This window comes from Crocodylus siamensis, chromosome 1 (genome assembly GCF_052110815.1).
Source record: "Crocodylus siamensis isolate JL-2025a chromosome 1, ASM5211081v1, whole genome shotgun sequence".
Classification (NCBI taxonomy): domain Eukaryota; kingdom Metazoa; phylum Chordata; order Crocodylia; family Crocodylidae; genus Crocodylus; species Crocodylus siamensis.
The window spans coordinates 70,254,513-70,281,626 of NC_143395.1; the positions used below are offsets into that span (position 1 = coordinate 70,254,513).

The following is a 27,114-nucleotide window of genomic DNA, read 5'->3' on the forward strand; positions in this document are numbered from 1 at the left end:
TGTGAGATAACAAATGGGATTAACGGAAGCAGAACGAAAAATCAACATCATAATGTGCTACATGCATCCAAAAGGGGACATTGTAAACTTGGTAGGGTTGCAGATTTCTCAACTGAAAAATCAAAACACGTGTCACAATGGGTGGGGGAAGAGAGAAAATTGGAAGGCATGTGGACTGGTTTGATGGGTCTTGGGGAGGTGCCCACAGGTGAGGGAGAAAATATATGGTACCTCTTTTCTCTTTCCTCAGCCAAGTGATCTTCTCTTTCCCTGTGGATACCAACTTTATGTGTGTGGGGGGACTGGTCTCAGTATCAGAGATGTAATAAGCAGGGTTTGTGCCCTGGGCAAACTCAGTGGGGAGAGTGATGGGGGGTGGGGGATGTGGTTCCCAGAGCTGGGGGGAAGCATATGGGGACCAAGAGCAGGGGACCAGGGGAGGACACAGGAGTCCTACCTAGCCCAGGAAATCCCAAACAGTCCCCAGCTCTGCTGCTGCTGCCACCACTGCACATGTTCTGCCCACTGTGGCTCTTGCTCTTAAAAAAGTAGCATCAGCAGCATGTCTATGCACCAGCTGCTGTTGCTCCAAGAGCAATACCGTAGGACTGCTCTTGCTGTGCAATATGGACTCACAGAGGTGGGGTACAATTCTGGTGTCCTTTCTAAGTTGGCACCAGAGGCTGGTGTCCCTCTTGCCCACCCCTAGTTACGTTAGTGCTCAGTGCTCTTGGAAAGCAGGTTCTTCCTGGAAAGACAGAAGTGGAAACAGGTACCATGGGGCAAAGGCCTTGAAGTTTATTTGTACTTAAGTCTGAGCCTTATGAATTTCACCAGCTCAGCTGGGGCCCTGTTGGGTGTCCCATCTGCAGAAGTTTGCGAAAGACAGGACAAAGCACTAGTTTTTATAAGAGTGATAGTGACACAAGTCCATGAAGTCATTGGATACTCATATCTCTAGGGTCAGCTGGCATTTTTAAAAGCTCACGTACATAAAGTTAGGTCCCTAAGTCCATCAGGACAAGAAGTAGTGGGCTTTAATTGCAACAAGGGAGAAATAAATTGGATTTTAGGAAGAGCTTTCTAGCTATAAACATAAGCACTGGAGTAGATTATCTAGAAAGTCTTTTAAGAGCAGATCTGGGATGTTTTAGACAGGGGTAAAGCCCAGTGGCAAATGTAGCTGGGCTTGCAGGGCAGCTGCAACACAGAGGGGCAGTAATAACATCTGGCTGATGTTCCATCGCTGGTGTGATTATGTAGATGAGTTGGCAGCCATTTTATTCTGCACCCCGCAGCCCCACAAGTCAGCACCTAGGGCAGCTGTTTGGTTACCCACCCTGGTTACACCACTGCTTTGAGCAGAGGGTTGGACTAGATGACCTCACAAGGTCCCCACCAGCCCTATGCTTCTGTGAATCAGTGATCTTGCAGCTTTTAAATAATTTGGCTGAGTCGTCGAACTATTAAGCACCTAACAGTTTATTTCAGGATAATTCAGCTTGCTTCCTTCCCCACCACCAACCCATTCTCCCTGGTTGCAGAAATTGTGTCAGAGAGGAAATGAGCTCAGAATAAGGACTTCCCATAGCGTGGACATTGCAAAACCTTTGTTGGGTTCATTCGCTGTAGCTGAATTGGCAGGAATGTAAAACAAGCCAGTAGGAAGTATTTAATAATAGCATGAAAGATCAGATACCCTGTCTCCTTGATGTGCTTTAAAACACGCTTGAACCCGCGATATATAAGTAAGATTAAAATAAGTATCCACTCATCCACAATGAGTGTCTTAACTGTGTCCTACCTTACCTGCCCAATTTCCTAATCTAAATTCTGTCTCTATTTCTGTTACATTCATTCTTTTGACCCTGTACCCCAACAAAGCCCCAGGAGGAAGGTTTGCATGCACACAGGGATCAACCTTGAGTTTTTTTCCAAAAGGATTGGGGCCTTAGATTTGAAATGATTTGGGAACAGAGGCTTTTTAAACAGAGCTAGTAGTAACAAGTGAGTTTTTCCAATCAAGATCATTCCAGTGAGAGAAAGAGATCTTCTTGTTATGTTTTTTCATTGTGAAGTGATATGTATGTAGGGTGGGTAAAATCAGGAGAGTCTCTTCCTGATAAAGTCCTTTGCAGTGATCTTATCCGCAACTTTTGTACCTGGGAGTTTTAAAAAGGAGAGGAGGCAATGAACACAGGAGTGTTGTCACCTTATTTTTCTCAGGATGTGAAGCTAAAATGACCCTTCTCCCTTCCCACTTAACTTTCCACAACCAGAGGTTGTCTTTAATTACTTGAATCACAATTAAATGTATGTTAACTGCTCTGAAATGTCTTAAGAGTTAATCAGAAAATTAAGTTTATTTCACCAGAGTCTCATTTCCCCATAGCTTCCCTGCTAGTTCTCATTCCTGGCACGACAGAAAACTTCATGGTACTGATGTTTATTACAGCCATATAGAAGCACAGTGCTGCCGAGTCTTCCCTAAAAAAGCAATATCTGGAAGCTAATGCTTTAGAAAATTGATAAAGTAATACAATTTCTAGCATAGATTCTGATAATACTCCACAAGCAGGGCTGTTAGGAAACCACAGCCCCCTGATACTACTGAAACACAGTTCTATTTTGCAATATACTGTAGATGAGACTCAACCGTGTCTTAAGCTGTCTGTACTGCAAGGGCTGATGTTTCAGCTATACTGCTGAGGTGCCAGGGTCTCCTAGTGTGGACACAGCTTTGCTGGAATGAGTTTCCTGTTGCTAGACTTTCATCAGTTCCCAGAGATGACAGCAACTTAGCCGGTGGAGGCTGCCTTTCGTCAGTTGTGACCACTCTGGGGCTTTACTGGCAGCTTTGCTGCCAAAACTTTGTAGTGTAGACAAGGGTTCTATCAGGTCCCCAGTTTGTGCTAAAGACCTGAAAGCTTTAATGTGATTAGAGCCCATGGATAAAGTATGATTGAGGGCCCTGTGCTGTGCAAAAGGAATCCTGGTCCAATTGATTTTGTAGCTGAGGCAAGACCCTCAGCTTCTCAATCAAAGTAAGCAAGTGAATAGAAACAGGACCAAACTATGGCAACTCTATCGCAGATGCACTGGGGCAAGGAAGGGGGCATTCAGGGAGTTCCTTCTCTCAGCACTTCCATGTAGGAAGCAATTTCTTTGGCTGTTTACAGGCTAAGAGCTTAAAAGAACAGCTTGGTCAGCACAGCTGGGAATGCTTAAAGGGGGGTATCTCCAGGTGATGTGAATTGTGAGCAGCATGAGATGGCACTACCTTTTTGGCTCTGTGGAGCCACACTGAAAAAGGTGCAGGCTACAGCTGTTTTAGTGGCATAATTGCCCATAGGTATATCTACACCATGCTCCTGAACAAGCCCTTTCTACCTATTCCTATGTGCATATGCCAAATCCAGAAATAATGGCAGTGACACATTTCTCTGGCATACTTCAGAATGGTGATGAGAGACACCTCTGGCATGGTTAAACTGGGTTTGGCATGCGTGAGCAGGATCAGGTGGGTGAGGTATGCTTGTGGGGATCCTTCCCCAGATACACCAGGGAGAGGTGTAGCCTGCATGTTCCCCAAAATACTCCTGGGCATTCTTCAGCTGCTGTGGACCTTCCTTTTTCCATCAAGTTGCCTTATCTTAATAAGGAACAGTGTCTAAGTTAGAGGAAATGATGGATTTTTAAACAGAGACAACTGAGGCAATCATTACTTTGATCTCTAGTGAAGCCTGAGGGCTTGGTTATTTTCCAGTGAAAGGAGCTGAGACAAATGAATTTCAGCATTCTGGCACCAGAGTGCAGACATGGTTTGGGGTTAATTGCTGTTTTTGGGGGCAGTTATGGCCATCCTTGAATGGGCCACAGGGCCTTGCTACAGTTGTGCACTTCGGGTATCGGGATGCATTTTTTTAGGAGTAGACAAGAAAAGTTTTTTGCTGCCACTGACTTGAAGCCTGATCAAACTGGTTTTATTAAAAACCACCATTTGACTTTGAATGTTTTTACACTGATTAAGAACATTGACTTGGCTAAATGAAAAAGGGAACTGTTATTGCTTAGCTTTGTAATGCCGGAAAAGCTTTTGATCAGGCTGAGTGGGAGTTTATGTTTAAGGTACTGTATAAAATAAAATTTGGTGATAAGCTTATGAACTGAATTTGAACTGTACACGGGGTCCAGTGTACAACAATAAACAGATAAGTTTTATATTCTCTAAAGGCTCATGCCAAGATGTCCTTTAACCCTTCATTATTTTACTTTAGAGATCAAACTGTTTCCTAAACTATTTGTGGCTATCTCTTCACTTTGGCTCTTCAGACAGAATATTAACTTTTATGGGGGGGGAGGGTGCTCCTGCAGAGGTTAAAGCTGCCCATAACAAGGGGAATGGCTGTTTTATAGGAAAAGTTGAATGAATTGCACTGCTGCCAAAGAACCCATGGTTTATTTATGTAATACTCAGGCATAAAGGTGGTCTCCCTGATCCCTGCATGTTATTGTAAAAGCTTATGTCATGGAGGTCACATCTGACAGCTTGCTTCCCTTATTCATTAGCTTTCCAACAGCAGCCATTACGATTATGACAAACCTAGAGCCAGATCCAGGGCATCTATATGTACGGTACTAATTTTTAAGCAATGTTTGGCTCCCCAGAATGGAATCATGAATCCAGTCAGGGTGCTCAGGTTCCCTATTTAGTGCATGAGGAGAGTAAGGTGCCTCAGATGCCCGAACCCTGTCCTCCAGGGTGGAGGGAGTTGCCTAGACCTAGCCAATATGAAACACGGAGTGCAGGGGAGAACTCCCTGCTATCTCTTAGGTGGCTGACATGCAGCTGCAGAGGAGTCATTTCCGTCCACTTGAGATCCTGAACCCAGAAGCTACTCTGGAGAGTAGGCACCTACACATGTTCTTTGAAAAACCTGGGCAGGTCTCATTCTCTTAAAATGGAGTTAGAACAAGTGTTCTTGTCCCCCTCTTTTATATAATAGCTGAAGGGTAGAGCACACAACCAAGATATGGGAAACCTGGGCTCTAGGCCCCCTCAGCTTAAGGGAATTCAAACCCACCTACCAAGACAAACCCTAACCACTAACCTAAAGACTAGGCTGTATGTCTGTTGGGAGGGTGGCTCTGATATTTTGCATTAGATCAACTAAAATAGTTGGAAAAATTCTTCTTTGCAAGTTTTCAGGTACAAACACCATTTGTCAGGCTGAGGAAGCATCTGCAGTTGGTGTGTGCTCTTCCTGGATAGAATAGAACAGAAGCCAGAGATGAGTATGCATGTGAGAAAGCCAGTCAGTGAAAGTGCAAACTGAGGCAGTCAATGGGTGACAGACAGGTGTGGGAAGGATGTAGATCTGATGATAAGAGTATAGCTGGTAAACAGTAGAGCAGTCACCTGGGGTATCAGATGTTAGGCAGGTTATATATAATATGTCATAAATCCAATGTCTATATTTAGTCCACACTTTTTTTGTATTTAGTAAGCTGATGAAGTGAGGTTCGTAGGCTTGTCTGTGAAAGGTGTTTTGTAAATTCCCTTTGAGGATTAGAACTGAGAGATTGGAAAGAGAGTGGTTTTCTTGTTAGAAATATGCCCCACAGGTAATTGGGTTTTCTTGTATTTGATAGATTTCTGGTGTGCACTCATTCTGGTGCACAGTCATTGTTTGGTTTCTCCTACATATTTTCTATCAGGGCATTTGGTGCACTGGGTGAAATGCATTACATTTCTGGAGGTGCAGGTGTAAGATCCAGGAATGGTGATGGTTCTGTTGTGGGAGTTATTGTGGGAGTGGTGGTGATACGTTGGCAGGTTTTACATTTCTTGTCATGGCATGGTCTGGATCCATCCAGTGTGTCTTGGGCCGTAGGAAGTTTGCTTCTGGTGATGCAGTTGGCAAGGTTCAGTTCTTGTTTAAAGGCTAGGATGGGTGGTTCTGGAAAGATCTCTTTAAGAATTGGGTCTACTTCTAGTATGAGTTGCAATTGTTTCAGGATTTTCCATATAGGTTCCAGAGAGGGATGATATGTCATAACTAGTGGTGTGCAATTCATGGGGTGTTTTTTTTTTCTGTACTGCAGCAATTCATGTGGTATCTGTGTGGCTCTTTAAAAAGTGTGATCTATCTCTCTCTGGAGAAGTGTCCTTGTTGAGTGAAAGCCCTTTTGAGATTTGTGAGATGACAATCCTGGGTGTTCTTCTGAGTGCAAATTCAGTGGTACCAGAAGGCTTGGCTGTATATTGCAACTTTCTTGGTGTGTTTAGGGTGATTGCTGGTTCTGTGCAGATGTGTATGTTGGCCTGTGGGTTTCTTGTATATGGTGGTACGTATTTTACCATTATGGACAGCGATCATAGTGTCTAAAAAGGAAATGTTGGTGCTGGAGTATTCAAGAGATAGTATGATAGAAGCATGATGATTGATATATTTCTGATAGAAATCAGAGATTGCAGATTTTCAGTCCAAATGAAGAAGATGTAATTGATATATCTTAAGTATAGCAAGGGTTTGATGGTGCATTCCTTGAGGAATTCTTCTTCCAGGTGGCTAATAAAAAGGTTGGCATATTGTCAGGCCATTTTGATGCCCCTAACTGCCCATGGTCTGGAGGAAGTGTTGGTATATGGAAGTAAAGTTGTTGTGTGTGTGGATAAGTTCAGTAATATCTTTAGGTCTCTACTCTGAGTTGTAATCTTGCTCTTGTAGATACACAAGGCAAGCTTGGATGCCATCCTGGTGTGGAATGTTGATGAGTTGGTAACATCCATGGTGGCTAGGAGGGTGATACTGGGAAGGTGGTTTATGTTTTTAAGTTTTTGTAGAAAGTCTGTTGTGTCTTGGGCACAGTGGACACTTCCTCTGTAGAACCTGGGCCAATGTTCAGGCAAGAATGCAAGAGTCATGGATCCAGGAAAAAAAACCTTGAGAGAGCATTACTTTGGAACCTAGTGTTTAGAGCACTGAGCTGGGCAGGGTGACTCTTGGGGCTCATTCTCTGACTGCTTATACTTTTTAGTCACTGGATTTAACCCCTCCCCCCCCCCCAAAACAACCCCCCCCAAATGTTCATTGACAGGACTAGGGACCCAGGATCCCCTCTCTTCCTCCTCAGTGTGTCAACTGGTAGGCTACTGCTGTTTGTCTGGAAGCCAGTGATAGTACTCCCAGTGACTTCAGTGGGAGCAAGACTGAGAGATCAGTAGGCAGAAAATAGATTAACTAGATAAATAAATAAATAAATTCATAAACCTGTTTATACAAGTAGGAGCCAAACTGCATTGTTTGATGTATGTGATTTTCATGTGGCTATCAACTGCTGTGTGTAGCACAGATTCCTACATACTTGGTGTATTTACACGTGCTTTTATGCGCACTTAAACTAAAGTTAGTCCCAAGTCAGTGAACATACATTGCATTAATGCATCTACATGTTTGCTTTTATGACTTTAGCTAGACACACCTACATTTGATACCTGCTTTATGCAGGTATCAAATTTAGGCACGAATAGCCTAAAATTGCCATTTTAAAGGCGCATTAAGGGAGTGCATTTGTAGACACCCAGTTCCCTCCAGCCCTGAAATGGGCCTCTGCCTCCACTGGGGCGAGCTCTGGGCTCCCCCCAGGTGCTAGCCTAGATGTTGGCAGGGAGCAGCTTCTGGGGCTCTGCCTGCTGCTGGAGCAGGGACAATAGCCCCCTACTCTGGCAACAGGGAGCTCCTGGCCCTGGTTCCTTGATCAGGGGCATGGGACTTGAAAAGAGCAGCAGGGGAGGGGCAGGCCCCACTGCCCTGCCATGATCTGCCAGCAGATCAGTACAGGGGGTTGGGACCTACCCAACCCCTGCAGCCCTTTCCAAGCCTGGTGACTCAATCACCTGACTGGGACATGGGTTTAGCACCTGTCTCTGACCAGGACAGTTCCCAGTTCCTGCCCTGCACACCAGGTGGAGGCTGGGCAGCTTGTTACCTGCCCAGCTCCATGGGCACAGAGCTGGGGGTGGGGGAACAGGCCGGGAGGCTTATTTCTTGCCCGGCTCCATGAGTGTGGAGCTGAGTGGGGAACAAGCCCCCCGCCTGTTCCCTATCAGCTCTGAACTTGCAGAGCTGGGTGGGGAACAGGCTCCCCTGACTCCACCAGGTGGGAGCTCCCAGTGCCAGGTCTGTGATGGCAGAGTCAGTGCTGGGAGATCATTATCTCCCATCCTGAGCTATGCAGGCATGGGGCATGGACTGGGAAATCCTTATCTCCCAGCACTGGCTCCACAAACCAGCACTGGGAGAGAAGAGTCTCCCAGCCTGAGCTTCATGACCACAGAGCTCAGGCTGGGAGATGAGGATCTCCCAGCATCAGCCCTTTTGTGAAGCTGGCGATAAGGATCTCCCAGTCCCTGCTCCTTGATTGTGATCTTGAAGCAGGGGGCTTAGAGCTCCTTGCTGCTGGGGTAGTGGGACACAGTCCCTGCCTGGGCTTCTGTGACGGAGCCCACCCAGGCAGCAGGCAGCTCCCAGGGGCAGGGAGCTATCTCCTGCCCCCTGGTGGACGGCTGACCAGGAACAGATTTTGATCCCAGTCAGGCATCTACATGAGCACTACGGTGCCATTACTAATCTTGTGTAAACTTTCTACTTGCATTTGCAGGTAGCGTATTTACTTGGGATTAGGGAGGTTTACTGTGAAGTAAGCATGTGCATGTGTAGATGAATCCATGGAGATTGTGATTTTGCTTAAAGCCTTGTATCCAGAGTAGTGGTGCTCAATCTCCTAGCCAAGTAAGCCAGATCAAGTGCTGGATTGTACCCTATACACAAGAATCAAGCCTTGTGCTATATCCACCTGGCCTTTTGTGCTGAAATTAGGCCTGAGCTGCCCCTGCCTACCTCAGTGTGCCTGACTTAGCATGCAGGGCCGTAATATCTGGCCTGTGGGGCTCCACACAAGTCTGGAAAATTGGCAGCGTGGGAGCAGCAATTAATGCTGCCACCATTCTCCTATAGCCATGTTTTTAGATCTGGGGTAGCCCCGTGGGCTATATGACATGGCATTGCAGGCTGGATCTGGCTCATGGGCTCGAGGTTGAGCATCCATGATTTAGAGCAATAAGTAGCTATGCCACCCCAACATCAGTACAGGGAGGCACCCGTGTCACTGAGTGGGTCATCTTTGAAAGCGGGGTTGTGCTCTATGTAAGTATACATCTACATTTTAATTAGAGAAGTAATCCAGCTGAGTTTTAAGTTTCACAGTTGGTAGGAGGAAAATGATTTTATATTTAAAGCACAAAACTAGGAGTGAGGAAATCTGGATTCTATTTCTCGCCCTGCAAAGACTTCCTTCATTGGCCTGGGGTAGTCACTAACATCTTGACGCAACTCCATTGAAGTCAGTGGAAGCCTTTCCATTGGTTTTAAAGTGTAATTCTGTTCTGAAAATGTCATCACATGGTTCCATACTTGTGGATCTTGAATGACTCCAGATCAAATCTGTTCTGTTTACAAAATTATAAGAACATGGGTTTTTTTTTCCCTGAACTCTTAGTTCTGTAAAGCCAAGCTAGAATTTGAAAGCCACCCTTGGGTTCTTTATTGCCTGTGCAACAAAAACAAAAAGTTTCTGCAATTAGTGTTTCTTATCAGGGTGCCCAAACCAGACTGAGATAAAGGTCATAGCTGTGATACGGGCAATACCTAGCTGAGTTGCCTCTGCATGTTGTGAGAAGTTAAGTGTAAGCAGATGTAACTCTGAGGATACATTTTTACTGCTTCTGTAGTGCCTAGGAGTGCACTGCTGTAAGTAGGGCCCCTTTGACCTCTTCCACACATACCCTTCCTAAAAAGAAGGCAGTGAAGAGGTCCTGAAGTGCCCCACCTACCACCAGTCACAAACTTTTACTTTCTGCTGTGTTTGAGTGCAGCAGCAGGGGGCACCTCAAGGTGTCTTCACTAGCTCATTTCCAGGTTTGGCACATGTCCAGTGGGAGTGGTTGGGCTGGGCTGCCTCCTCAATAGTGCACTCAGAAGCACTCTGGAAGCTGCATAGATATACACAGAACAGATGTAGGAAGCTGGCCTATGAGAAAGCAGGTGTTAGTTTTCCACATTTACTTTTCTCTCCTCCGTCCTCTTGTCTTATATGGGGAAAATAGTAGCAGACCTCTGTGGCAAGTTTTGAGGTCTTTTAAACGAAGGTTTCACATCCCAAACTACCTCCAAAGGCTATATCTGATCAGGAATAACTATGGGAAAATATATGAGAGATGATGAAATCCAGCACACATTCTGAGGGCAGTTTTAACTCCTCCAAATATTCCTATTTAAGAATCATAGACTGCATGGTAGGCGTCGGTTTAAATAACTTTTCTCTCTGCATACTCTCTTTATCATGTGTTATTTCATTTTAGTCTACTCTGAAATAGCAACATTTAATTGGAAATCTGTCTTGGATTTGCCAATATCTGCTTATATATGGAAGGAGACCTCAAATTCTATGCACTCATTCTCAATCAATGTCAACTAGGAATTAACTCAATGTTATTACAGTATTGATTTTATTCATCCCAGGAGCTACATCAATTTATCATAGAATTTTCACCTCTTAAAAAGCAGCACAGATCAGAGCATGCATTATGTTTGCAACATAAACTGGAAGGTTTTTCGAGTCTGATATTTATATTCTTTCCAATTTGCTTAGATTTCCAATTAATCTAAATTCCTGTGTAGCCTCTTTGAACTTTCTACCAACTGTAAATAGTTTTGACAAGTTTTTCTGAGGCTTGCCTTTTATCATTAGGATTTGCTATGAGATGTATTGTAATATCAGGGTAAAAAAACCCCTCTGGTATACTAGTATAATTGGTTTGGGGGAATAAATGCAAGTGCTTTATGTTAACATGACCACACACAAACCATAAAAAGCAACTCTAGAGCTTAGCCAGACATTCAGTTCCATTTTATATATAGTTCAACCATTTATAGTATCTGGTCCTAAGTCTTACCTGTGACCAGCAAGTAACAAAAAATTGCCCTTCTGCCCTATGCAGTTGGTCTAAAAAATGCTCTGCTATTTTGTTTTATATTTTAAATTTCTGTTTGTATTTTACTGTAGAACTTTGGAGCTGAACAAATTCTGTAATGGCCGGAGAACTACCGACAGCAGGAAAACGAAGAGTAAAAGTAGAGGGAAAAGGATTTTAAATCAAGGTTTAAGACAGTTATGTGAACATTTAAGCCAAATAACAAAAAACATTTTGGAGATGGAAACCTTAAAGGCTCACCACCAGCACTCCAATTAAGGTGTGCAAACTTCCCAACTACAACTCCTAATATCCTCAGGAAGTTTTGCAGCAAAAATCAGGAAAGACCGGAATTTACATGCCTGATATTTCTAAAGGAAAATAAAACAAACCAAAACAAACTTCCAGGCCCTCTTTATCTCACAAAGAACTGAGCAATTAAGTCCTATTTGTAAAATTATGTTGTGTGTAAAAGGAGTCCTAGAAATATTTTACTACTAAAAGATATACCTAAGCTTGGAGGGATGGGGTTTTTTTTGGTCCAGCCATTCGGTTTGAATCAAATATATATGTCTTTGCCTCTTGATGTCACAGTTCCTTCACTCACCAGTTAGCCATTCATGGGGAAGCACCAGAGACAAAATGTCAGTGAAGGATGGAAAGATAAGTTGGGGGAAAAAAGGGGAAAATGTATCGGGGATGGAGGAAGAGAAGGGAAGAATGGTAGCTAATTCTTGAATCACATTTCTTCCAACTTGTATATTTTTTCAGTTGCCCACCAGTTTACTTACATTTTTATGAAATCATTAGGTATGTAGAAGTCCCACAAAAAAGTTATACTAATACTTGTAAAGCACTTTGGTCCTTCAGACAAAACAAGTGCTATAGGCATAATCATAACTTGTTTATATGTGACTATACGGAGATCGCTGTGGTGTTTGCAACAGCCCAGAGAAGGCAAATATGCATGAGACAGCTGCTTCTGTGTGAGGCTAGGAATAGTGTTGTATAATCAAAATGTAATTAGCCAATGAGAGTTTGCTCTGATGAGGTAACCCTGATAATATATTAACATTGGTCGGTTATATTGTTTCCATGGAAACACTCAGAAGTGGAATTCTCTTTCCAGCCTACTCAAGTAGGTTTTCTAATAAGGTCTCCTAAATAAACTTCTAACTAGGAGTGCACCGATAGAGATTTTGGGGGCCAAAACCGATAGCCGATATTTAAGGAGGCGTATTGGCTGATACTGATCCGATACAGCTGTGTCCAGGTGGTAAGTCCTGTGTAGTAGAAGGAGAGGGAGGAGAGAAGGGGTGTGGTGGGGGCAGATCAGTGCCCCCCGTGGTGAGGGAGGGAGTGGGGCTGGGGCAGGGGCAGGCGCTGCCCAGTCGGGGAAGGGTGGGGGAGCGGGGGACAGTGTGGAACAGGCACAGTTTGTGGGGTGCGGGCAGCTCCCGCCACTGCTTGCATCCCGGGAGGGCAGGGGGGGTGTGACCCCAGATCTGTGGGGCATGGAGAGGGTGACAGCTGCAGGGTTGAGCCAGAGCCGGTGCTGCACGGGACTTTTCTTGCCAGGGGCTGGGCTCAGAGTGTGCTTCAGTGGTGCTGGGAGGAGGCTGCAGCCACCCCAAATTTCACTGCAGCTCCTCTTCCAGGCCCATGCCACCGCTTGCTACCTGGTGCAGCCCCAGCTGAACGCCCCTCCACCACCCAAGTGCCAGGAAAAGCCACAGCTGCACTGAGTGGTGACACAAGGCTGGGAGCTGACCTGTGGTGAAATTTGGGGTGGCTGCAGCCTCCTCCCAGGGCCACCGGATCCTGTTCCAAGAACAGCCCCATGCAGCGCTGGCTCCACCCTGTAGCTGCCACCCGCCCTGTGCCACGCAGATCTGGGGGCACCCCCCACTCTCCCGGGGTGCAAGCAGCAGTGGGAGCTGCTGCCACCCAATGAGCTGCACCTCCATCCTGTGGCCCCCCCCCCCCCCATTCTGGCTGGGCCACACCTGCTTCTGCCCCCTCCCTTACTGTGGAGGGCCTTGATCTGCCCCCCACGCCCCTTCTCTCCCCCTTTCTCCCTCCCCTTCCGACTTACCAGCTGGAGGCAGCTCTCCATGCTGCCAGCTCTGCACTGTGCTGCACTGCAGCTGTGCACAGCACTGGTATTTATTGGCCAAACTAGTGGCCCCATAAGGCTGATATCTGGTATAGCAAATTTTCTTCATATTGGTACCGATCCGATATCAGACCAATGTATCTGTGCACCTCTACTTCTAACACAGTAGTATCTCCTTCAAGTTACACTGCTGTTGTCCCCAAAGTAACATGCATTGTATACAGACAGGAGTGTTATTACATACCTCACCTTGGGAGAGAAGCCCATGGTACCAAAAATGCCAAGGGAAAAATTCAGGAGCAAGTATACTTTGATTTTTCTCAGACTTGAAGGCATCAGCTTAATCATGCTACCTGGGGACATTCTGGAAATACACTGCACCGATTGATTCCCATCATAACCCTTTTCTAATCTTTTTCAGATGATCTCTATTTCACATATGAGAGCAGCCCAGATCCCTGGGTCCTTCTAAGTTATTCTCAGAGCAGGATGCAGAAGGTGAAAAGGAGGCAAAGCAGGCCATGTGCCACTTTGCATTCCATTGAACCTTGGACTGGCAGGTGCTTCTGTTTCTCCAGCTGTAAATTACTGTCCTCATGAGTGGGAACGTGCATTCCCTGGGGGCATATAGCAGCAGCAGAAATGTGTGTTGCTGATGTTTGTCCCCATGGAACACCCCGCATACGTGCTGTGGTGTGTAGCAAGTTGCCCCGAGTGGAGTAGGGTAGGCTCGGGCCAGCACTACAGCTGGCCCCAGCAGCCTTATCTGGAGTCCTTGGGGCCTTCTGAGGCTCCAGCATTGGTGATCCAGGCACAAAGGGAACACCATGACTACTAAAGTAGTTTTTCTACTGGGATAACTGCTTTTCTGGCAAGGGGGTAGTACCTGGGCAGAGGTAATGAATAGTTAGTCTCCCACATTCACTTCCAGTGATTTTACACACACTTTATGGAAATGGAAGACTCCTCCCTAGCTTGCTCCTGCAGCTGTACAGCTGAGGGCAAGCAAAACTTGGAGGCATCAGAACCCCAAGACTCTTGGCTTGGTCTGCATGTAGGATGCCCGTCAAAGGATTTGGAAGCATCTGGGTGGAGGATGTTTGCTGGTAGCAGGGCCATATATGGTTTTTGAATGACTTATGGATTTGAAATTGATTTGGCTAATTTGACTTGGAACACAAATTTTCCTTAAAAACAAAAATTTGGTGATCCAGGTGCGTGGAGCCTAGCCAGCAGCCAGAGCATAGCTGCCACCATGTGTGCCACCCTTTTTTCCGGTTTTTTGACAACAGGACCTCCCGGCATCAACCCCCACCCCCTCTACTGCGAATTAACAGTGTGGTGAATGCCAGCATGTACAGTTCATGGTGCTGCAGATGGGTCTGCGGTGCTGCAAACTGCATGTGTGCACTCATGGGGACATGCTTGCTGTGTTTACAGCATTTAGTATTTTGGGCTAGAACAGGGGTGGGCAATTTATTTTGGGTGGAGGGCCACTTACCCAGTTCTGGCAGGCTGCATGGGTAGCCCTGCCCCTTGACAGGTGCCAGGTCCCCTGGTCACCATCTTGGGACCAATGTCCCAAGGCCAGCACCAGTGGGGCCCAAAGAGGAGTGACGAGTTACAGGCTGACAGTGGTCTGTGGAGTCAGGCTGAGCTGCATCAGCAGGGAGAGGAGGGCACTGTCCCAGCTCCACAGAGTCCCTGCCGGCTGGGACCCCATGCTCCTGCAACCCTGCTCTGGACCCCGCTGGCACTGGCCCCAGGACACCGGTGCAGGCCCCATGCTCCTGCTGGCTCCCACATGTGCTCACTCCCAGTGCCCCCCAGCCCTGCGGTACAGGTGGGGGGCAGTGCACAGCCCTGAACCCCTGCTTGCCGGCAGGGAAGAAGCTGGTTCTGAGTGTGGGGAAAAGTGACCCCTTGCCCCGTCCCATGGCCAGCACTCCCTGCTGCAAGTGCTTGCAGCCCATGTGGGGCTGTCCGGAGCAGGCACAGGCTGCCCCATGTGGGCTGCAAGTGGCTCCAGTGCAGGGCACTGGCCACAGGGCGAGCAAGGGGCTGCTTTTCCCTGCGCTTGGCACCAGCTTGTAACCCACCCTGCTGCCAGCCTGGGCTCTGCGCCAGCTCTGGGCTCGCCCATCGGGGCTGCATGCAGCGGCAGCAGCTGTGGCCCCCCAGCTTGCTGTGCCAGGCAGTGTTGGCTGCTGCTGCCCACGCGGAACTTGTGCGTTGGGCAGCACAGAGGCAGCTGTGGCAAACCTTGCCCAGCGTGGCAAGCAGGGGGGCCGCAGCTGCTGTCACCTCATGGAGCCCTGATGGGCGAGGCCGGAGCTGGCACAGGGCCCAGGCTGGCAGCGGGGCCGGGTTACAAGGTGTAGTGATGAGCATGGGGGGAAGTGGCCCCTCCCTGCACCATATCTGGTGCCCTGCACTGCAGCTACTCGCAGCCCGCATGGGGCTGCCTGTGCCTGCTCCAGACAGCCCTGCATGGGCTGCAAGCAGCTGCACTGCAGGGCACAGGCCATGGGTCAGGGGAGGGGCTGCTTTCCTCTGCCTTGGGAAGGAGCCAGGGAAAAGCTGAATGTGGGGGGTGGAAAAAGCAGCCCCTTGCCTGCCCCATGGCCTGCACGCCTTGCTGCAGCCACTCCCAGCCTGCGCAGGGCTGTCTGGTGCAGGCACAGATGGCCCCACATGGGCTGTGACCAGCTGCAGTGCAGGGTGCAGGCCATGGGGTGGCGGAGGGGCTGCTTCCCCCCATACTTTTCCCTGGGGCTCCTCCCTTGCCCTTCATCCCACCTTCCCCCTTACCTGCGGTTCCAGCATGGGCAACGGCATGGTCCCAGGCCAGAAGCCCCTACTTGGGTGGGGGGGCCTGGTGGGCTCTGCTGTTGTGAAAGCCTGCCAGGCTTCCCCTAGGTCCTACTGCCCTTGGTTCCTGTCATTTTTTACAGGAACCAAGGGCAGATTAATATTAATTCTAAGTATTTTAGGAGCCCTGCAGGCTGGCTAGAATGGCTTCGCGGGCTGGATCCAGCCCATGGGCTGTATTTTGCCCACCCCTGGGCTAGATGGTAGTGTTGTCAACAGTCCCATGTATAGTGCAGTCCATAGCTCCATCATCACCATAGGAACAGCATGAGGAAATCACAGGGCATCTCAGAGTTGCATGTCATTCTCTCCCTTCACCCACCTAGTCCCAAGTGACTAATAACTTGCTGAAGTCCCCTCCCCCCATACCCTGGTACAGATGGCTAGTGCAGAGTGACAGAGTAAAAAATCCCACCCTTTCCCCTCCTCACCTGCTCCCAGGGGGAGTAGTGAGTGTGTCAGTACACACCCATTACTCCTGCACAGGTCTGCATAGTCAACTCAAAGAGGTGGGGATGATCTTTGATCCTCCTTCCAGCCCTGTGTGGGTGGGTACATGTGTCAGAATCTGGCCTTTAACTCTTACCATTCTCAGTACATACCTGAGACACTAGGCAATTTTTTTAGACTTAGAAGAGTTTTCTGGCTGAATGCATCTGTTTTATCCAGACATAGTATTAAAACCTCTGCACATGTTTCTTGGAACTCAGCTGTTCATGTTTCCCCCTGTTTGTACAGATTATTTCTGTTTCAGAACAAGAAGTCCAGGTCAGCAAAGGTCCCCAAAGTCAACATTTCTATGCATACGGAACACTTCAGAACTGTGCTTCTTATCATACATTGTAACCATGGTGATTTGTTTTCTTTTAAATTCCTTCCCCTTAGGTTCAATGCTATCTTTAGATGTCATCCTGTTTGACAAATGTGTGTGTAGTTCCTGATACTATCAAGCAGCTGTGGCATGACAAGGACTGGCTTAAGCAACAACTGCATAGTTGTGTCAGGAATGAGTGATTGCAGTTCCTGCCCTTTCTGGGAAATTCTTTGCTTTTCTATGATTTTTATTCTACCCCTCAGTGTTTGGGAATGATATGGGCTTAGAACTGAAATAGGCTCAGCTGCAATATTTGTATCAACTAGATTTTGAAACACTGAAGATGGGTATTTAAATATACAAGGCCAGATCATTCAGTCTAAGGACAGACATTACATGCAAACCAGTATAAGTGATTGAAAGCCACTCAAATCTGTAACACAACAGAAGTTCAGTGCACATAAACTGCTTTCAAAATGGCCAAAACCAGTTTTAAAATAAACCTGGATGGATGTAGTATCAGACTTAACTGATTTAGGTTAAATCGGTTTATTGAACTTCTGTCCCAGATGCCCTCCAGATTTAAGATTACTCACAGTTCCCCAGCATTCCTAGAATGCTTTGCACCTCCCCTCAAATCCCCCATTGCAGAGTGAGAGGGCTAGCCCAAGCTATCTGCTCCAGCTGAGCAGGAAGCCATGCACTACTCCGCCCCCTAGTTTCTGGCCTGTGCCACTGCATTTCCAGAATCAAAAGTGAATGTCTGTTCACTTGCTTATTGGTAGTCTATGCAGCTTAGATTAACCTGCAAAGATTGAATTCATAGAATCATAGAAGTCGGGTCAGAAGGGACCTTGTAGATCTTCAAGTCTGACCCCCCCCACCAAATGAGTCCAGCCAGGTAGGCATCAAGCCTCTTCTTAAAGATCCCCAGGGTAGGAGCCAGCACCACTTTCCTTGGAAGTTGGTTCCAGCTCCTAGCCGCAATGTTTTATATAGTGTCTTGAATTTACCTGAGTGTTTGTTTCTTTAGTTACTTAATATTAGCATTCATTCAGCATTGGGCTTTTTGACTGTCTGCACGTAGTCTAGATGAGTTAAACTGGAATAGTCCCTTGACCTCTATACTATTATGTCAGTTTATATTGGATGAAGATAAGGACCCTAAGCCAGTAGAGTACTAAGACACAAATTTTAATTTTTAGCAGTTTTAGCCCACAGAGCTAGTATGGTTATGACATGCCTCTTTCTGTAGCTAACAGCTTTCAAGAGAGCAATGCTCCTACTACCATAATCAGCTGCCTTTGACTCCTCGGCTCAGAGGACCAGGTGTCTACTTATGACTAGGAATGGCCTTCAGCAAATTCCAGAGCAAGTCCTCCTTATGAAGTGAGACTCTGCCACTACAGTCCAAACAAACAGATACTTCTACTGACATCAGCTCCCTTACCTTGAGTTATGCACAGCCTTCCATGCTTGTTTAGATCTAGGCTTGGCTCATGGGCTTTACTCTGGGTGATTGTAAAAACAGGGACCTACAGGATCTACAGAGACAGAGGTCAGTCAAACCATTTAAAATGGAATTTGAATTCAGAATTCCTCTCCCAAGTCTGGGGGTTTTTTTTGGGCTGAGGTTCTGGCTTGGGTAGGCCTCTAGTTTTAATAATTATGTCTCCGTTTTGTGTCACAGCTCTGTTTGGTGCTGTACAAGTTGTAGAGCAAGTTCTTTCCCTGGAGAGACTATAATTTATAACTGTAGAGATATATTTAAATAGAACTTTTAACTTTGAAATGTTGGTCCATTGCTCTTCCCAAGGATTTTTTGTAAAAATATCTGATATGCGGGTACTTTAGCATGTGTGTGAGGAATAAGATTGATTTGGTTTTTCATAAAAGTTGTTCTGGATTGGTTTTTTTTCTTTTTTGTTTCTTGCTGTTTGACTGATAAAGGCCTTAGAATGATCAGCCCCTCCCTCAGACAAATTTGTTAGGGCTCTGGAGGAAATGTTTAGGTTATGGTGACAGGGAAGCAAAAGCTATAACAACTGGAAAAAAATCAAAAAGTAATGGCAGATCCCACAGTAATGCAGCTTATCAGATTTTTACTGCTTTCCATAGAGGTTGGCTCTCCCCTTTAAAAACTAATTAGATTTTCCTACCTTTTAGATGTAGATGCAATGTAAAATCATACTCTGTTTTCTAGTTAATAGGTTGTGCAGACAACTGGCCAGGTAACAACAGTAACCTTTCAACAGTACCACCCATTCCACCTCATTCCCTCTACTGAGGTGTTATCTTTAAAGCTTACTTGTGCCATTTAGATGCTAATATTAAGTAACTAAAGAAACAAACACTCAGGTAAATTCAAGACATTATATAAAACATTGCTTTTTTGTTTCCCCAATTACTACAGCAGAAGAATTTTCACCTAGAGTGAATGAAGATACACCCATCAGGGGTGTGCGAAACAGGCTGTATTCAATTTGGCTTTGGCCCAAATTGGGGATAGTGATTCAATTTGTTGATTTGGATCACTGTCCTCAATTTGATTTGGCCAAATCTGAAGATTTAATGTTGATTTGGGGAATCAGTGATACGGCCATAGACACAGCTTTAAATGTTTTTTCTACATACCTCAAGGTACCAGGTGCAGCTTATGAACGCTTTGATGCTGGAATGGATAGAGTGTCCCACAGGAGTGTGCAGGGGCCACCCTGCATGCTTGGTGGCAAACCCGGAAGTGGACCAGAAGTGCTTCCAGTCCAGTTCTGGGTCCTCCGGGGAGCACACTGGGGGGCCCCCCTGCACCCCCTCATGGCTCGATGATCAGCTGTGGGGGGACTCTGGGTGCCTGCCCAGACCCAGGAGGCACCACTCACTGAGCTAGGCGAGTGAGGCCCCCTCCCCCCCCCCCAGGTGCACTCTGCTGCATTCCTGGAAGTGGATGGGAAGTGCTTTGGGTCCACTTCTGGGTCTGCTGCTGAGCATGCTGGGGAGCCCCCTGCACTCCTGTGCACAGCATTGATGAGCATCCTGGTACCTTGAGGTATGTAGAAAAAACTGACCAGCTTCAGGCTCTGTTGAACAATTTAAAGGAAGGAGGTCTCCCTACGTATGCAAAGAATTGCTTGGTTTTGCAGTGTAGATGAGACCATTTTATCTAGCTCCTCAGGTCCTGCTATAGTCCATGGCTTGAGGGCACTGTTAAACCATAGCTTGGTACCCTTTTCACTTTAGTTCTTCTGCATAGTGCTTCTGCTCTGCCAGGAGACAAGTGCATTATAGCCAAGAATCACAGCATCAAGTTTACAGTGTTTAAAAACAAAAACAAACAAACAAAAAACCCCCCCCCCAAAAAACACCTCTTAAAATTCACTAGCACTAAGCAAAGACACTAACTGCAGTGAATGGTTGCTTGTCTTGGAAGTCCGGTACTTAGTGTGTACATACAGCACCACTATATGAAAAATGTTTGTATGTCCACAAACAGAATGTCTTAAATTTGAGGTTTCACAAATTTCATGGACATTAGGGCTGGAAGGGACCTTGGAAGATCATCGAGTCCAGCTCCCTGCCCAAGGGGCAGGAAGTCAGCTGGGGTTATAGGATCCCAGCAAGATAAACATTCAAATTTCTCTTGAAGGCATTCAATGTAGGTGCTTGAAACTACAATTACACTATTAGCTGTACAGCTGGCTAAAAACTCATTAAAAAACCTGGAGGGGGTTCAGTATTAAATTCTACCCTCCCCAAACTCTTCAGTAGGAACCAGACAGGTGTACTTAAGACAAAAAGCAAGCAGAGACCCCCATTTCAATGTTTTGGTAAAATTTTAACTTTTTTTCCTCCTTTTCACCCATTTTCAGATCCCAAGTCAAAGCCTGAACTCCTGCCACACAAGAAAGGAAACACTGATCCAAGCTTGGGCTCCCACAACAGCGTTACAGAGCAAAGTTTGATTAGAAAGCAACCTGTTCAACAGGTAAAAACCTTAAAGGTCCAGTTTTACTTATCCAAAAGTAGTCAGTGATGTTTCCAAGTTTAGGATTTCTATGGTATTTCTGCCTCAGAAAGGATATGAATCCTTGTTTGTACCAATGTATCTGAGGGCATCTAAACCATCTGTCACATAGGCCTAGTCTATGCTAGGTAATTACATCTTAACAGAACACGTATTAAATAATACAACAATCCTTGCTTTCTCTAAAGTGTCAGCTGATCCCAGTTAACATAGGGGCTTTTAACTGTCTAGAATGGGACTTTTTCCCTGAATAAAAATTGCATTTGAAACTTAGATTATACCTTAACCCCCATACGTTCCCATGGGGTAATTTCCTATCCCAGACCTATATTTTGTGCAGTATCTTAAAGTTAATTAATTCTAAAAATTTTTCTTTTTAGAACATTGTCACTGGCACCACAGTGCACAATATCCCCAAAGAACAGCCAGCTTACATGAATGGTTTGCTCTCTGTGGATGAAAAACTGCCCAGGGTAACATGTTACCCCAGGTGTGAATGTATTTTTTCCATATGAGGTAACAACTTACCCCAAGCCCATGTTAATGCATTGGGGTAATTACCCCAGTGCAATTTCTGTAAAAGTGATGGGCCTAGACCTGTTTGGCCACTTTGGGTAGACGCATCTGAAAGGTCAGCATTCATTCACACCTCATTCATGTCCACTTCATGTATCCACAGTAACTAATGGATGACTATCCTCCACTCTGCTTTTGCTTTAGATGGGGAACTCACCCTAGTTTCCTATGTTTCAAAGAAGTCCAAAGTTGTGCTGTTGATGTCAACCATGCACCATGACCTGTCAGTGGGTGGAGAGCAAAGAAAGCTGGACATCATCCATGACTACAATAGAAACAAGGGTGAGGTGGATAACCTTGACCACTTAGTCCATATGACCACCTGCAGACAGATAATCAATATTTTTCAATATGCTGGATGTGGCTGCCATTGCCAGCTTCATCATTTGGCTAGGCCACAACCCAAACTGGAAGCAAAGATCACATTTAAGAAGATGACACTTTTTGCAGAAGCTTGGAGAACAGTTGATTAACAGACAAATAAAATGGAGAATGATGGATACATGTAATCTGCCTAAATCTGTCAAGTCTGGTATTACTGCTCTAAATTACAGATTGCCACAACACACCCCAGTACAACTTTCTGCAAGCATGAGTGGACATTGTGCTTTTTGTCTAAAGACAGATGACCGCAAAACCCGGAAATAATGCGAAGATTGTAAGCGATTTGCTTGTGTGTGCATCACAGTACATCACTGCTGCATTGCGAGGAATGTACTATTTAGTTAAAACAATTAGGAAATGTTTTTGGAAGTAACTGTCAGTTTGAAAACACTGTGAACTGCAGACTTAGCAAGTTGTTCATTCACATTTTGAAAGTCTAAAAAAAGTTTACATTTTGCTCATGGTTCTAGTTAAATAATATTTTGGGTTCAAATTATCATAAATACTCTTTCAAACAATCTGTATGTTTAATAAATAGTTTTTGGTACATTTATACTGTTGTTACCCCACCCGCATGAACAAAATGGAACCAGTGACAAGTTACCCCATGAGACCAGCAACGGTTACAGTTTCATGAGAATAGATGAGTTAATTATATTTCAAGTATAGCTAAGTCCTTAATCAAGACCATCATCCTTGAGTACACTGCAAATATTTGGCATAGTAACAGCTCAGCTGACCACCCACCAATCTAAAACAATAGCACTGACAATGCCACTGTTTCTCTTCATTTTGAGGGTCCGTTGGCTCTGAAGTCTAATGATGAAAATGTAAATACTGGCACCATAGACTATTTCACTACAGGTCAAGGAATGCAAGGTGGAGGAGGAGAGGTACACTCATGCTATGAAGATCTATTGTGACTGGAATCTCATATTGACATCTTCTTTTGGCATCCAAAGTGAGTGGAATTTACTTTGTAAGTGAATACTACTAATTTTTTTGTTTAATTCAAACATTAAAGCATAGTGCCAAAGCTTAATTTATGTTGAAATCTGCCTGTTTGAGATTTTAGGTCAAATACTGGAGATTATAGATCAAATGGAGATGTTATTGGAAATTCAAGGGAAATTAAATACAGCATGCAGTATGACATGACCTTCAACTCCTAATAGTCTAAGAGAAGTTCACATCCATCTGCTCAAACATCCCAGACTGGCAAATTGTAAGATGACATTTGCTTAACATTATGGACTAAACACTCAAACTCTTAAAAAGGCCAGAAAAAAAATCTTATCATTTACTAACAGAGTTAATGCTTCTGGACAATCGGAGTTCCAGAGCGGATTTTTATTATCAAACATTAATTTTATGGCTCCTTAATTATTAAAATTATATAATAAATGTGAGAAGTAAAAACGATGCCTCATATTTTCATCGATTTGAGCAAGCGAGTGTTCAGAGTGAATAGATTAAAGAGACAGAAAAAAATACTGAAAAGCTTTAACCTTTTTGTGTTTAAGTAATATACACCAAAGACACTTATTACACTCTTCCTGTTTTTACAATTCCTTAGCATACTTAAACAGGATCAGTGGATTGTGCTTATATGCAAGCGACATTTTGCTCCAAATGGTGTGTGTGTGGTTTTTTTTGTTTTTTTTTTGGTCCTAAGCATCTATGCAGAACTCAGAGGCTCATAGGTTATTTCAGATAGGTGATGAAACTGGTGATGTCAGGTATCTCTGCAAGCCTGTTTAGTTTACAAGAATGTACAAAATCCTGCTTCCTTGAGCATCAGAGGAACCAGATCACCACAGACAGTTTCCCTGTTCACAGAATCAGCTCATTCAATCAGCACTGTTACCCCAAAGTCTCATTCTTGTGGATTTTCCTTGGTGCAACTGGTGCTAGTTCAGACGGTCAAGCTTTCTTTTCAGTCTGTGACCTTGTCTGCATGATAAAGTTCTGATCTTTCTCTCATCAGGGTTTTCGAACTTATGCCATGCCCCAGGCTGGATCTGGATTGTGGTGCACCTTGTGGGCTGGGTCCAGCTCAAGGCACAAGGCAGCTGTGGTGGGGCTGACAATAGCAGATCCAGTCTGGGACACGGGATGGCAGTAGGTCTAGAAAAGGACATGGGGCAGTGGTAGCAGCTGTGTTAGGGCAAGTGGCTGTGGGACAAATAACTGCTTGCTGTGGTGGTACTAATAGGCCTAGTGGCTGTACGGTGAGTGAGACCATGTCTGAGAAGTCCTTACTTGCCTCTGTCACTGAGGGCTATGAACTCAAGCAGGCCATGCCTCCACCCAAGCCACAAGCCCTGACTTTCCTAACCTGCCAGTAGCTAGGACAGAGCAGCTTTGTGGGTTGAATCTGGCCCATGGGCTGCATGTCTAACATCCCTGCCATAGCTAACGTAGCAGGTCAAAATCCTCTGTAGTCAGTAGGAGGCTTCTGCTAACATAGCTTCTGCCATTCAGCAGAGCTGGCATAAATCTGGTGCCAGAAACAGCCCTTAGTGGTCACCAGGGCTAGGTACAGAAATTACACATACACCAGTATAAGTGATCAGAAACAGGTCTAAACCTGTAACAGAACAGAAGTTCAGTGCACACAGAATGGCAGAACCCAGTTGAAGTTAGACCTGCATGGATGTGGTATCAGAGTTAATCAGTTTAGGTTAGGCCTATCAAACTTCTGTTCCAGATCCCCTCCTGACTCAAATTATGTCGCAGCTCGCATTCCAGGATGCTTCGTGGCCTCCCATGGGGGTTGGGGAACAGAGCCCCCCACCAAGTCTTGGCCTCCCAAGCTGGGGTCTACCCAGATGGGGGGAGCTGAGGCTAGAGCAGGAGGCTCCATTTCCCACCCCCAGCAGATCAAAGGCAGCGACTTTTGGTGGGCAGGGTTGGGCAACCTGGACACAGCATAGGGCTCCCCCCAGCTAAGCAGACCCCAGCTTAGGGGGAGCCCAGGACTGGAGCAGGCGCTCCGTTCCCTTCTCTGACCCCCTCTACCACCATGGGGCTGAGAAGAAATTGTGTGCTCTCTACCTCCCTGCAGCTGACAGCATGGGATTGAGGGCATGTGCCAGTCAGTTTATCAGGAATGGCTTCTACTTGCCTGGGCTCAGCTCACCTTGACAATGGCTGGCAGGCTGGGATGTATGTGGGAGCACCCCCAGTCTTCTGGCCTTGGCCAGTGCAGACATCTGCTTGCTTCTCCAACTGAAGAGCGAATGTGAGTCCCGGTCACTATGGTTCCAGTCTATGCACCTTAGAGAAACCTGCAAAGATTGGATCAATTCCACCTTGGGCTTTTGACTGTACTTAGCCAAAAGGAACTACCACTGTATAGGTAAAGTAGAACGAACTAGGAGGGCAGACTAAGTCTTTTTTGTATGTAGTCTGTTTCCCCATGTACAGCCAAGCCCCAAACAATACTTGGCCTAGTCCTTTGTTCAGGTGGTTTGAGTTCTGAGTAGCCTTGCTTTTATCTTTGTTTGGGGCATAAATATGTGCTCAATTGTCTCTTAAAACTATCTCTAGAAAAGGGTATTGATTAAACTTAACATTTCAATCCAGATGACAACAGTTGTCTACATGAGAGCGCTTCAGTGGCTTAGTTCTGATTGATTTTAAAGCTGATAGTTAAAAACTCTCTGTAGCCACTTAGGGCACAGACAGAAGTGAGAATTTTTGCCTGATCTGGCCCTAGAAAGCACTCTACAGCCATCAAACAGAAGTGTATGACTGCAGAGTGCTTTACAAGAAGAGCCCAATCCTGTAAAAGTCTGAACCCACATTGCATGAAGATTTGGATGAACATGCTCCAAAACAGAGCATGTTCTGTAACTTGTGTCTGCAAAGCTCCCAGCCTGTTGCTGTTTTTAGAAGGGGTGGGAGGAGGGGAGAGGAAGGGGGAGTGGAGGAGGTTCAGTTTGGGGTTTTTTCAGCTGGTGCTGGAAGGTGGGGTGGGTGGATTGGAGCCCTCCCAGAGGTGGGGAGGGCTCCAATCCACCTGCTGGATTCAGAGCTTGTCCGGACCTTCATGCAAGATGTAAATGACTGACTAAGTTATAACAACAGTGCCTTTTGCACAGGAATGCAAACTCATGATTGGGACCACCCGAAATACAACTATATAGTTAATCCCATCTCCAGATTCCAGTATTGAACACACCCCAGGTCTAACAACCTGAGATCAATTATAAATAAGTACCCTTTGCCTCTCCCTTTTTGCAACATTACTCGCCAGTCTAGGAGCCTAGACAGGTTAACAAGTGTTTTGGGATCTGCCCTGCTGTAACAGTGACCTATACAGTACCTGCAACTCATGGTCTGAGGTGCTTGATTCGATTAATCAAGTCCTATTATTAAGCCTCCAGTTTAAACTCAAGTAATCAAGTCCTGTTATAGTTAAGTAAATAACAAATCTCTGGAGGATCAAGGGTTTTGTGCGTGTCAGTTGCACCAATAACAACCAGGGATGGATCTGAAAGGGTAACATCTATAATGAAGCAACACCAATAACCTTCACCCAGCCAGCTTTGTCTGGTCTCTGATCGCTAGTCCATCAAAAAAAAATACTTTGACGAATGGGTATAATAGAAGAGGGCAGCTTCCAGTACAGTACACTCGCCCCAGGAGAGACAAACCCCATAACCTGCACCCAGCTGACCATCCTTAGCAATGGATCCATGCCCGGTGAAAGCTGCAAGATCAAAACCACTTCCTTGCCAGTGACTAGTGAGAAATCACTATCATGGCTAGATTGGACTTGATTATAGCTCATTTTATTTGTTATTGTAATAGCCTACCTGTCACTTTCCTATTAAGCTCATTATCTAATTAATAAAACCTTTCTGCTTAACATCCATGAAAGTGTCATGTCAATCCTTTTTAAAGCACTAACACACCCACCCCCCACCAGCTGGGGAACCCAAGAATGAGCTCCCTCTGCTCCCTTTCCCCCCTCCCATTCTGAAAACAACATCTGGGCTGGGAGAGGGGGGTGGCATTGCTGCGGGAACCAGGCTGCAGGATCTCTCAGCAGCTGGAATTCCCAACTCCCAGAACCAACAGCAAACTTCTTCTGGGTTCGGTGGAATGGTTGCAACTCAGAGTGCTATGAGTTGCAACAGGGAACTATTCTTTGGTCTGCGCCCTTATTTTGAGTTAAGAGTAGTTTTATTTGGGCTTAATTTAAGTATGTTTAGAACTAATTTAAAGTAAATCCTTATAACTTATCCTTCAACCAAACTAGATACGGCTACAATAGATTTTACACTGTT

General features: G+C 45.6%; 1 long non-coding RNA gene across 1 annotated transcript in view; it reads left to right on the forward strand.

The window, feature by feature from the left end:
* Window positions 1–22,140, forward strand: part of LOC149872907 (uncharacterized) — a 44,215-nt gene extending 22,075 nt beyond the window's left edge. Inside the window, exons 4-5 of the long non-coding RNA XR_016440777.1 lie at window positions 20,703–20,818; window positions 21,578–22,140. This is a non-coding gene — a long non-coding RNA (uncharacterized LOC149872907). The remainder of the gene's footprint in view (window positions 1–20,702; window positions 20,819–21,577) is intronic.
* The last annotated feature ends 4,974 nt before the right edge of the window (window positions 22,141–27,114 follow it).